This window comes from Zootoca vivipara, chromosome 8 (genome assembly GCF_963506605.1).
Source record: "Zootoca vivipara chromosome 8, rZooViv1.1, whole genome shotgun sequence".
Lineage (NCBI taxonomy): Eukaryota > Metazoa > Chordata > Lepidosauria > Squamata > Lacertidae > Zootoca > Zootoca vivipara.
The window spans coordinates 88,213,251-88,224,706 of record NC_083283.1 but is presented as its reverse complement, the minus strand read 5'-3'; positions in this window follow the sequence as shown (position 1 = coordinate 88,224,706).

Here is an 11,456-nt window from a genome sequence, read left to right as displayed (position 1 = left end):
GCTTATTTGCCTTCTATCTATGCATTCTGAAACTCCAACAATGTTTTCTGCTTCAATTTGGCTCATTTTACAATGATGCTTATTTCTGGCGTGAACATGCAGTTCTACTCAAGAGTAAGCAACTAAGCGAAATAAAGCCATAGAACGCTTATTTGCCTTCTATCTATGCATTCTGACACTCCAACAATGTTTTCTGCTTCAATTTGGCTCATTTTACAAAGATGCTTATTTCTGGCGTGAACATGCAGTTCTACTCAAGAGTAAGCAACTAAGCGAAATAAAGCCATAGAACGCTTATTTGCCTTCTATCTATGCATTCTGACACTCCAACAATGTTTTCTGCTTCAATTTGGCTCATTTTACAAAGATGCTTATTTCTGGCGTGAACATGCAGTTCTACTCAAGAGTAAGCAACTAAGCGAAATAAAGCCATAGAACGCTTATTTGCCTTCTATCTATGCATCCTGACACTCCACCAATGTGTTCTGCTTCAATTTGACTCATTTTACAAAAATGCTTATTTCTGGAGTGAACATGCAGTTCTACTCAAGAGTAAGCACCTAAGCGAAATAAAGCCATAGAACGCTTATTTGCCTTCTATCTATGCATTCTGACACTCCAACAATGTTTTCTGCTTCAATTTGGCTCATTTTACAAAGATGCTTATTTCTGGCGTGAACATGCAGTTCTACTCAAGAGTAAGCAACTAAGCGAAATAAAGCCATGGAACGCTTATTTGCCTTCTATCTATGCATTCTGACACTCCAACAATGTTTTCTGCTTCAGTTTGGCTCATTTTACAAAGATGCTTATTTCTGGCGTGAACATGCAGTTCTACTCAAGAGTAAGCAAGTAAGCGAAATAAAGCCATGGAACGCTTCTTTGCCTTCTATCTATGCATTCTGACACTCCAACAATGTTTTCTGCTTCAATTTGGCTCATTTTACAAAGATGCTTATTTCTGGCGTGAACATGCAGTTCTACTCAAGAGTAAGCAACTAAGCGAAATAAAGCCATGGAACGCTTATTTGCCTTCTATCTATGCATTCTGACACTCCAACAATGTTTTCTGCTTCAATTTGACTCATTTTACAAAGATGCTTATTTCTGGCGTGAACATGCAGTTCTACTCAAGAGTAAGCAACTAAGCGAAATAAAGCCATAGAATGCTTATTTGCCTTCTATCTATGCATTCTGACACTCCACCAATGTGTTCTGCTTCAATTTGACTCATTTTACAAAGATGCTTATTTCTGGAGTGAACATGCAGTTCTACTCAAGAGTAAGCAACTAAGCGAAATAAAGCCATAGAACGCTTATTTGCCTTCTATCTATGCATTCTGACACGCAAACAATGTTTTCTGCTTCAATTTGGCTCATTTTACAAAGATGCTTATTTCTGGCGTGAACATGCAGTTCTTCTCAAGAGTAAGCAACTAAGCGAAATAAAGCCATGGAACGCTTATTTGCCTTCTATCTATGCATTCTGACACTCCAACAATGTTTTCTGCTTCAATTTGGCTCATTTTACAAAGATGCTTATTTCTGGCGTGAACATGCAGTTCTACTCAAGAGTAAGCAACTAAGCGAAATAAAGCCATGGAACGCTTATTTGCCTTCTATCTATGCATTCTGACACTCCAACAATGTTTTCTGCTTCAATTTGGCTCATTTTACAAAGATGCTTATTTCTGGCGTGAACATGCAGTTCTACTCAAGAGTAAGCAACTAAGCGAAATAAAGCCATGGAACGCTTATTTGCCTTCTATCTATGCATTCTGACACTCCAACAATGTTTTCTGCTTCAATTTGACTCATTTTACAAAGATGCTTATTTCTGGAGTGAACATGCAGTTCTACTCAAGAGTAAGCAACTAAGCGAAATAAAGCCATGGAACGCCTATTTGCCTTCTATCTATGCATTCTGACACTCCAACAATGTTTTCTGCTTCAATTTGGCTCATTTTACAATGATGCTTATTTCTGGCGTGAACATGCAGTTCTACTCAAGAGTAAGCAACTAAGCAAAATAAAGCCATAGAACGCTTATCTGCCTTCTATCTATGCATTCTGACACTCCACCAATGTGTTCTGCTTCAATTTGACTCATTTTACAAAGATGCTTATTTCTGGAGTGAACATGCAGTTCTACTCAAGAGTAAGCAACAAAGCGAAATAAAGCCATGGAACGCTTATTTGCCTTCTATCTATGCATTCTGACACTCCAACAATGTTTTCTGCTTCAATTTGGCTCATTTTACAAAGATGCTTATTTCTGGCGTGAACATGCAGTTCTACTCAAGAGTAAGCAACTAAGCGAAATAAAGCCATAGAACGCTTATTTGCCTTCTATCTATGCATTCTGACACTCCACCAATGTGTTCTGCTTCAATTTGACTCATTTTACAAAGATGCTTATTTCTGGAGTGAACATGCAGTTCTACTCAAGAGTAAGCAACTAAGCGAAATAAAGCCATGGAACGCTTATTTACCTTCTATCGATGCATTCTGACACTCCAACAATGTTTTCTGCTTCAATTTGGCTCATTTTACAAAGATGCTTATTTCTGGCGTGAACATGCAGTTCTACTCAAGAGTAAGCAACTAAGCGAAATAAAGCCATAGAACGCTTACTTGCCTTCTATCTATGCATTCTGACACTCCACCAATGTGTTCTGCTTCAATTTGACTCATTTTACAAAGATGCTTATTTCTGGAGTGAACATGCAGTTCTACTCAAGAGTAAGCACCTAAGCGAAATAAAGCCATAGAACGCTTATTTGCCTTCTATCTATGCATTCTGACACTCCAACAATGTTTTCTGCTTCAATTTGGCTCATTTTACAAAGATGCTTATTTCTGGCGTGAACATGCAGTTCTACTCAAGAGTAAGCAACTAAGCGAAATAAAGCCATGGAACGCTTATTTGCCTTCTATCTATGCATTCTGACACTCCAACAATGTTTTCTGCTTCAATTTGGCTCATTTTACAATGATGCTTATTTCTGGCGTGAACATGCAGTTCTACTCAAGAGTAAGCAAGTAAGCGAAATAAAGCCATGGAACGCTTCTTTGCCTTCTATCTATGCATTCTGACACTCCAACAATGTTTTCTGCTTCAATTTGGCTCATTTTACAAAGATGCTTATTTCTGGCGTGAACATGCAGTTCTACTCAAGAGTAAGCAACTAAGCGAAATAAATCCATGGAACGCTTATTTGCCTTCTATCTATGCATTCTGACACTCCAACAATGTTTTCTGCTTCAATTTGACTCATTTTACAAAGATGCTTATTTCTGGCGTGAACATGTAGTTCTACTCAAGAGTAAGCAACTAAGCGAAATAAAGCCATGGAACGCTTATTTGCCTTCTATCTATGCATTCTGACACTCAAACAATGTGTTCTGCTTCAATTTGACTCATTTTACAAAGATGCTTATTTCTGGCGTGAACATGCAGTTCTACTCAAGAGTAAGCAACTAAGCGAAATAAAGCCATGGAACGCTTATTTGCCTTCTATCTATGCATTCTGACACTCCAACAATGTTTTCTGCTTCAATTTGGCTCATTTTACAATGATGCTTATTTCTGGCGTGAACATGCAGTTCTACTCAAGAGTAAGCAAGTAAGCGAAATAAAGCCATGGAACGCTTCTTTGCCTTCTATCTATGCATTCTGACACTCCAACAATGTTTTCTGCTTCAATTTGGCTCATTTTACAAAGATGCTTATTTCTGGCGTGAACATGCAGTTCTACTCAAGAGTAAGCAACTAAGCGAAATAAAGCCATGGAACGCTTATTTGCCTTCTATCTATGCATTCTGACACTCCAACAATGTTTTCTGCTTCAATTTGGCTCATTTTACAAAGATGCTTATTTCTGGCGTGAACATGTAGTTCTACTCAAGAGTAAGCAACTAAGCGAAATAAAGCCATGGAACGCTTATTTGCCTTCTATCTATGCATTCTGACACTCAAACAATGTTTTCTGCTTCAATTTGGCTCATTTTACAAAGATGCTTATTTCTGGCGTGAACATGCAGTTCTACTCAAGAGTAAGCAACTAAGCGAAATAAAGCCATGGAACGCTTATTTGCCTTCTATCTATGCATTCTGACACTCCAACAATGTGTTCTGCTTCAATTTGACTCATTTTACAAAGATGCTTATTTCTGGAGTGAACATGCAGTTCTACTCAAGAGTAAGCAACTAAGCGAAATAAAGCCATGGAACGCTTATTTGCCTTCTATCTATGCATTCTGACACTCCACCAATGTGTTCTGCTTCAATTTGACTCATTTTACAAAGATGCTTATTTCTGGAGTGAACATGCAGTTCTACTCAAGAGTAAGCAACTAAGCGAAATAAAGCCATGGAACGCTTATTTGCCTTCTATCTATGCATTCTGACACTCCAACAATGTTTTCTGCTTCATTTTGGCTCATTTTACAAAGATGCTTATTTCTGGCGTGAACATGCAGTTCTACTCAAGAGTAAGCAACTAAGCGAAATAAAGCCATAGAACGCTTATTTTCCTTCTATCTATGCATTCTGACACTCCACCAATGTGTTCTGCTTCAATTTGACTCATTTTACAAAGATGCTTATTTCTGGAGTGAACATGCAGTTCTACTCAAGAGTAAGCAACTAAGCGAAATAAAGCCATGGAACGCTTATTTGCCTTCTATCTATGCATTCTGACACTCCAACAATGTTTTCTGCTTCAATTTGGCTCATTTTACAAAGATGCTTATTTCTGGCGTGAACATGCAGTTCTACTCAAGAGTAAGCAACTAAGCGAAATAAAGCCATAGAACGCTTATTTGCCTTCTATCTATGCATTCTGACACTCCACCAATGTGTTCTGCTTCAATTTGACTCATTTTACAAAGATGCTTATTTCTGGAGTGAACATGCAGTTCTACTCAAGAGTAAGCAACTAAGCGAAATAAAGCCATGGAACGCTAATTTGCCTTCTATCTATGCATTCTGACACTCCAACAATGTTTTCTGCTTCAATTTGGCTCATTTTACAAAGATGCTTATTTCTGGCGTGAACATGCAGTTCTACTCAAGAGTAAGCAACTAAGCGAAATAAAGCCATAGAACGCTTATTTGCCTTCTTTCTATGCATTCTGACACTCCACCAATGTGTTCTGCTTCAATTTGACTCATTTTACAAAGATGCTTATTTCTGGAGTGAACATGCAGTTCTACTCAAGAGTAAGCAACTAAGCGAAATAAAGCCATGGAACGCTTATTTGCCTTCTATCTATGCATTCTGACACTCCAACAATGTTTTCTGCTTCAATTTGGCTCATTTTACAAAGATGCTTATTTCTGGCGTGAACATGCAGTTCTACTCAAGAGTAAGCAACTAAGCGAAATAAAGCCATAGAACGCTTATTTGCCTTCTATCTATGCATTCTGACACTCCACCAATGTGTTCTGCTTCAATTTGACTCATTTTACAAAGATGCTTATTTCTGGAGTGAACATGCAGTTCTACTCAAGAGTAAGCACCTAAGCGAAATAAAGCCATAGAACGCTTATTTGCCTTCTATCTATGCATTCTGACACTCCAACAATGTTTTCTGCTTCAATTTGGCTCATTTTACAAAGATGCTTATTTCTGGCGTGAACATGCAGTTCTACTCAAGAGTAAGCAACTAAGCGAAATAAAGCCATAGAATGCTTATTTGCCTTCTATCTATGCATTCTGACACTCCACCAATGTGTTCTGCTTCAATTTGACTCATTTTACAAAGATGCTTATTTCTGGAGTGAACATGCAGTTCTACTCAAGAGTAAGCAACTAAGCAAAATAAAGCCATAGAACGCTTATTTGCCTTCTATCTATGCATTCTGACACTCCACCAATGTGTTCTGCTTCAATTTGACTCATTTTACAAAGATGCTTATTTCTGGAGTGAACATGCAGTTCTACTCAAGAGTAAGCAACTAAGCGAAATAAAGCCATGGAACGCTTATTTGCCTTCTATCTATGCATTCTGACACTCCAACAATGTTTTCTGCTTCAATTTGGCTCATTTTACAATGATGCTTATTTCTGGCGTGAACATGCAGTTCTACTCAAGAGTAAGCAACTAAGCGAAATAAAGCCATAGAACGCTTATTTGCCTTCTATCTATGCATTCTGACACTCCACCAATGTGTTCTGCTTCAATTTGACTCATTTTACAAAGATGCTTATTTCTGGAGTGAACATGCAGTTCTACTCAAGAGTAAGCAACTAAGCGAAATAAAGCCGTGGAACGCTTATTTGCCTTCTATCTATGCATTCTGACACTCCAACAATGTTTTCTGCTTCAATTTGGCTCATTTTACAAAGATGCTTATTTCTGGCGTGAACATGCAGTTCTACTCAAGAGTAAGCAACTAAGCGAAATAAAGCCATAGAACGCTTATTTGCCTTCTATCTATGCATTCTGACACTCCAACAATGTTTTCTGCTTCAATTTGGCTCATTTTACAAAGATGCTTATTTCTGGCGTGAACATGCAGTTCTACTCAAGAGTAAGCAACTAAGCGAAATAAAGCCATAGAACGCTTATTTGCCTTCTATCTATGCATCCTGACACTCCACCAATGTGTTCTGCTTCAATTTGACTCATTTTACAAAAATGCTTATTTCTGGAGTGAACATGCAGTTCTACTCAAGAGTAAGCATCTAAGCGAAATAAAGCCATAGAACGCTTATTTGCCTTCTATCTATGCATTCTGACACTCCAACAATGTTTTCTGCTTCAATTTGGCTCATTTTACAAAGATGCTTATTTCTGGCGTGAACATGCAGTTCTACTCAAGAGTAAGCAACTAAGCGAAATAAAGCCATGGAACGCTTATTTGCCTTCTATCTATGCATTCTGACACTCCAACAATGTTTTCTGCTTCAATTTGACTCATTTTACAAAGATGCTTATTTCTGGCGTGAACATGCAGTTCTACTCAAGAGTAAGCAACTAAGCGAAATAAAGCCATGGAACGCTTATTTGCCTTCTATCTATGCATTCTGACACTCCAACAATGTTTTCTGCTTCAATTTGGCTCATTTTACAAAGATGCTTATTTCTGGAGTGAACATGCAGTTCTACTCAAGAGTAAGCAACTAAGCGAAATAAAGCCATGGAACGCTTATTTGCCTTCTATCTATGCATTCTGACACCCCAACAATGTTTTCTGCTTCAATTTGGCTCATTTTACAAAGATGCTTATTTCTGGCGTGAACATGCAGTTCTACTCAAGAGTAAGCAACTAAGCGAAATAAAGCCATGGAACGCTTATTTGCCTTCTATCTATGCATTCTGACACTCCACCAACGTGTTCTGCTTCAATTTGACTCATTTTACAAAGATGCTTATTTCTGGCGTGAACATGCAGTTCTACTCAAGAGTAAGCAACTAAGCGAAATAAAGCCATGGAACGCTTATTTGCCTTCTATCTATGCATTCTGACACTCCAACAATGTTTTCTGCTTCAATTTGGCTCATTTTACAAAGATGCTTATTTCTGGCGTGAACATGCAGTTGTACTCAAGAGTAAGCAACTAAGCGAAATAAAGCCATGGAACGCTTATTTGCCTTCTATCTATGCATTCTGACACTCCACCAATGTGTTCTGCTTCAATGTGACTCATTTTACAAAGATGCTTATTTCTGGCGTGAACATGCAGTTCTACTCAAGAGTAAGCAACTAAGCGAAATAAAGCCATAGAACGCTTATTTGCCTTCTATCTATGCATTCTGACACTCCACCAATGTGTTCTGCTTCAATTTGACTCATTTTACAAAGATGCTTATTTCTGGAGTGAACATGCAGTTCTACTCAAGAGTAAGCAACTAAGCGAAATAAAGCCATGGAACGCTTATTTGCCTTCTATCTATGCATTCTGAAACTCCAACAATGTTTTCTGCTTCAATTTGGCTCATTTTACAATGATGCTTATTTCGGGCGTGAACATGCAGTTCTACTCAAGAGTAAGCAACTAAGCGAAATAAAGCCTCTTCCTCTTCCTCTTTCCCCCTTGACCTCAAGGTTTTCAAGATGGAGGTGGAGGGAACAACCATTGTCACCTGCAATTCCTGTGCAATGTTTGTTTTCTTGCCAAAGGATGTGGGTAGCTACACTTGCAACAATTGCAAGTTGGTTGCCCTACTAGAAAACAAGGTTGCCCTTCTGGAAGAGAAGGTGCAGCAGCTTCAGGGGCGTGTATCTACGCTCCAGAGAATTAAAGAGCTGGAGCTTTTCTTGGATGCAGCAGAGCACACTGTCTGCACCAAGGAGGAGACAGGGGATCTCCCTGAGGAGGAGGTCAGTTCCCCAACACAGCAGCCAGATGTATGGAGGAACGTGACTCATAGAAGTAGAAGGCCCAGGGATCGCTCTGAGTGCTTAGAATTAAACAACCGTTTTGAAGTGCTCATGGAAGACGAGGAACAGACTCCACCTGAGGATCTCTCCCTCATCACAGTTGATGAGGAATATGAAGACGAGCAACCAAGTCAGTCCTCTGGAAATATGCAGGTAACCTTGGAAGGGACAGCACATAGAAGAATCCCAACCAAGCCTCTGAAGAGGCGTGTAGTGGTGATTGGGGATTCCCTACTGAGGGGTACAGAAGCAGTGATCTGTGGGCCTGACAAGATGTCTCGAGAGGTGTGCTGTCTACCTGGGGCCAAGATCAAAGATGTAACAGAACGGCTGCAAGGAATAATAAAACCCACCGACAAATACCCCTTCCTTTTGGTGCATGTGGGAACCAATGACACTGCAAGCCATAGCTTACAGAAGATCAAAAATGATTATGAGGCTCTGGGCAGGAAGTTGAAGCAATTAGATGCACAAATTGTCATCTCTTCTGTCCTCCCAGTTGAACGACATGGCCCAGGGAGAGAGGGAAAAATAGGGGAAGTGAACAACTGGCTTCGCAAATGGTGCAAACAGGAACGGTTTGGATTCCTAGATCACGGTCTGCAGTTTCTTGATGATGGACTTCTGGCAAGTGATGGACTGCACCTCACAAAAGTTGGGAGGAATGTTTTTGCCACAAAACTCAAAAACCTCATCAGGAGGGCTTTAAACTGACTTATGTGGGGGAGGGAGACAGTGGTCCTGAAGGTAGGAGTCTATCAAATGCTGAAGATGATCATCCAAATGTCAAGGACCAAATGGAGCAAGCAGCATGCAGACCTAGTGGTGGGACGAAAATATCCTTAAATAAGAGACATGGGGGAATGATCAACGGTCTTCAATGTCTGTATACTAATGCACAGAGCATGGGAAATAAACAAGATGAACTTGAGCTCTTGGTACAGCAAACTAAATATGACATAATAGGCATCACTGAAACCTGGTGGGATGAGTCTCATGACTGGAATGTAGTAATAGAGGGATACAATCTATTTAAGAGAAATAGACCAAACAGGAAAGGAGGAGGAGTAGCTTTATATGTTAGGGATATGTATACCTGTGAAGAGATCCAGGATTTAAAACTTCAAAGCCAAATTGAGAGTATCTGGGTCAAAATTAAGGGAGAGAAAAACAACAGTGATCTCATTGTGGGAGTTTACTATAGATCCCCAAGCCAAACTGAGGACACAGATGATGCCTTCCTGGAACAGATGGCCAAGCATTCCAAAGGAAGTGAGATAGTAGTAATGGGGGATTTCAACTATCCTGATATTTGTTGGATGTCAAACTCAGCCAAGAGCATAAGGTCGAACAGATTCCTCACTGGCCTTGCAGACAACTTCATTGTCCAGAAAGTGGGAGAAGCAACAAGAGGATCAGCCATTTTAGATCTGGTCCTAACCAATAGTGATGACTTGGTTAGTGGGGTAGAAGTGGCAGGATCATTAGGTGGGAGTGACCATGCTCTTCTGGAGTTTATTATCCAGCGGAAAGGAGCAACCAAGCATACTAAGGTCCAAATTCTAGACTTTAAGAAAGCCGACTTCAGAAAACTTAGGGAAACGCTGGGTGAAATCCCATGGACAGTAATACTAAAAGGGAAGGGAGTTCATGATGGTTGGGAGTTTGTTAAAAGGGAGATATTAAAAGCACAACTTCAGGCAATACCAATGAGACGGAAACATGGAAGGTGCCTAAAGAAGCCAGGCTGGCTATCTAAAGAACTTTTGACTGAGTTAAGATTTAAAAGGGATATGTACAAAAAATGGAAAAGGGGGGAAATCTCCAGAGAGGAATTCAAACATATAGCCAGCACGTGTAGAGACAAAGTCAGAAAAGCTAAAGCACAGAATGAACTCAGGCTCGCCAGAGAGGTTAAAAGCAACAAAAAGGGCTTTTATGGGTATGTCCGTAGCAAAAGGAAAAACAAGGAAACAGTGGGGTCACTCAGAGGAGAAGATGGTGAAATGCAAACAGGGGACAGAGAAAGGGCAGAACTCCTCAATGCCTTCTTTGCCTCAGTCTTCTCCAAGAAAGAAAACAACGCCCGACCTGAAGAATATGGAGCAGATGATTCAGCAGGGGAAACACAGCCCAGAATAAGTAAGGAGGTAGTACAAGAATACTTGGCTAGTTTAGATGTATTCAAGTCTCCAGGGCCAGATGAACTACATCCAAGAGTATTAAAAGAACTGGCAGAGGTGATTTCAGAACCACTGGCAATAATCTTTGAAAATTCCTGGAGAACAGGCGAAGTTCCAGCAGACTGGAGGAGGGCAAATGTTGTCCCTATTTTCAAAAAGGGGAAAAGAGAGGACCCAAACAATTACCGCCCAGTCAGCCTGACATCAATACCAGGAAAGATTCTAGAGCAGATCATTAAGCAAACAGTCTGTGAGCACCTAGAAAGAAACTCTGTGATCACTAAAAGTCAGCATGGGTTCCTGAAAAATAAGTCATGTCAGACTAATCTGATCTCATTTTTTGACAGAATTACAAGCCTGGTAGATGAAGGGAACGCTGTGGATGTAGCCTATCTTGATTTCAGCAAGGCCTTTGACAAGGTGCCCCATGATATTCTTGTAAAGAAGCTGGTAAAATGTGGGCTAGACAATGCTACCATTCAGTGGATTTGTAGCTGGATTACTGACCGAACCCAAAGGGTGCTCATCAATGGCTCCTCCTCATCCTGGAGAGTAGTGACTAGTGGGGTGCCACAGGGTTCTGTCTTGGGCCCAGTCTTGTTCAACATCTTTATCAATGACTTGGATGATGGGCTTGAGGGAATCCTGAGCAAGTTTGCAGATGACACCAAGTTGGGAGGGGTGGCTAACACCCCAGAGGACAGGATCACACTTCAGAATGACCTTAACAGATTAGACAACTGGGCCAAAGCAAACAAGATGAATTTTAACAAGGAGAAATGTAAAGTGCTACACTTGGGCAAAAAAAATGAAAGGCACAGATACAGGATGGGAGACACCTGGCTTGAGAGCAGTACATGTGAAAAGGATCTAGGAGTTTT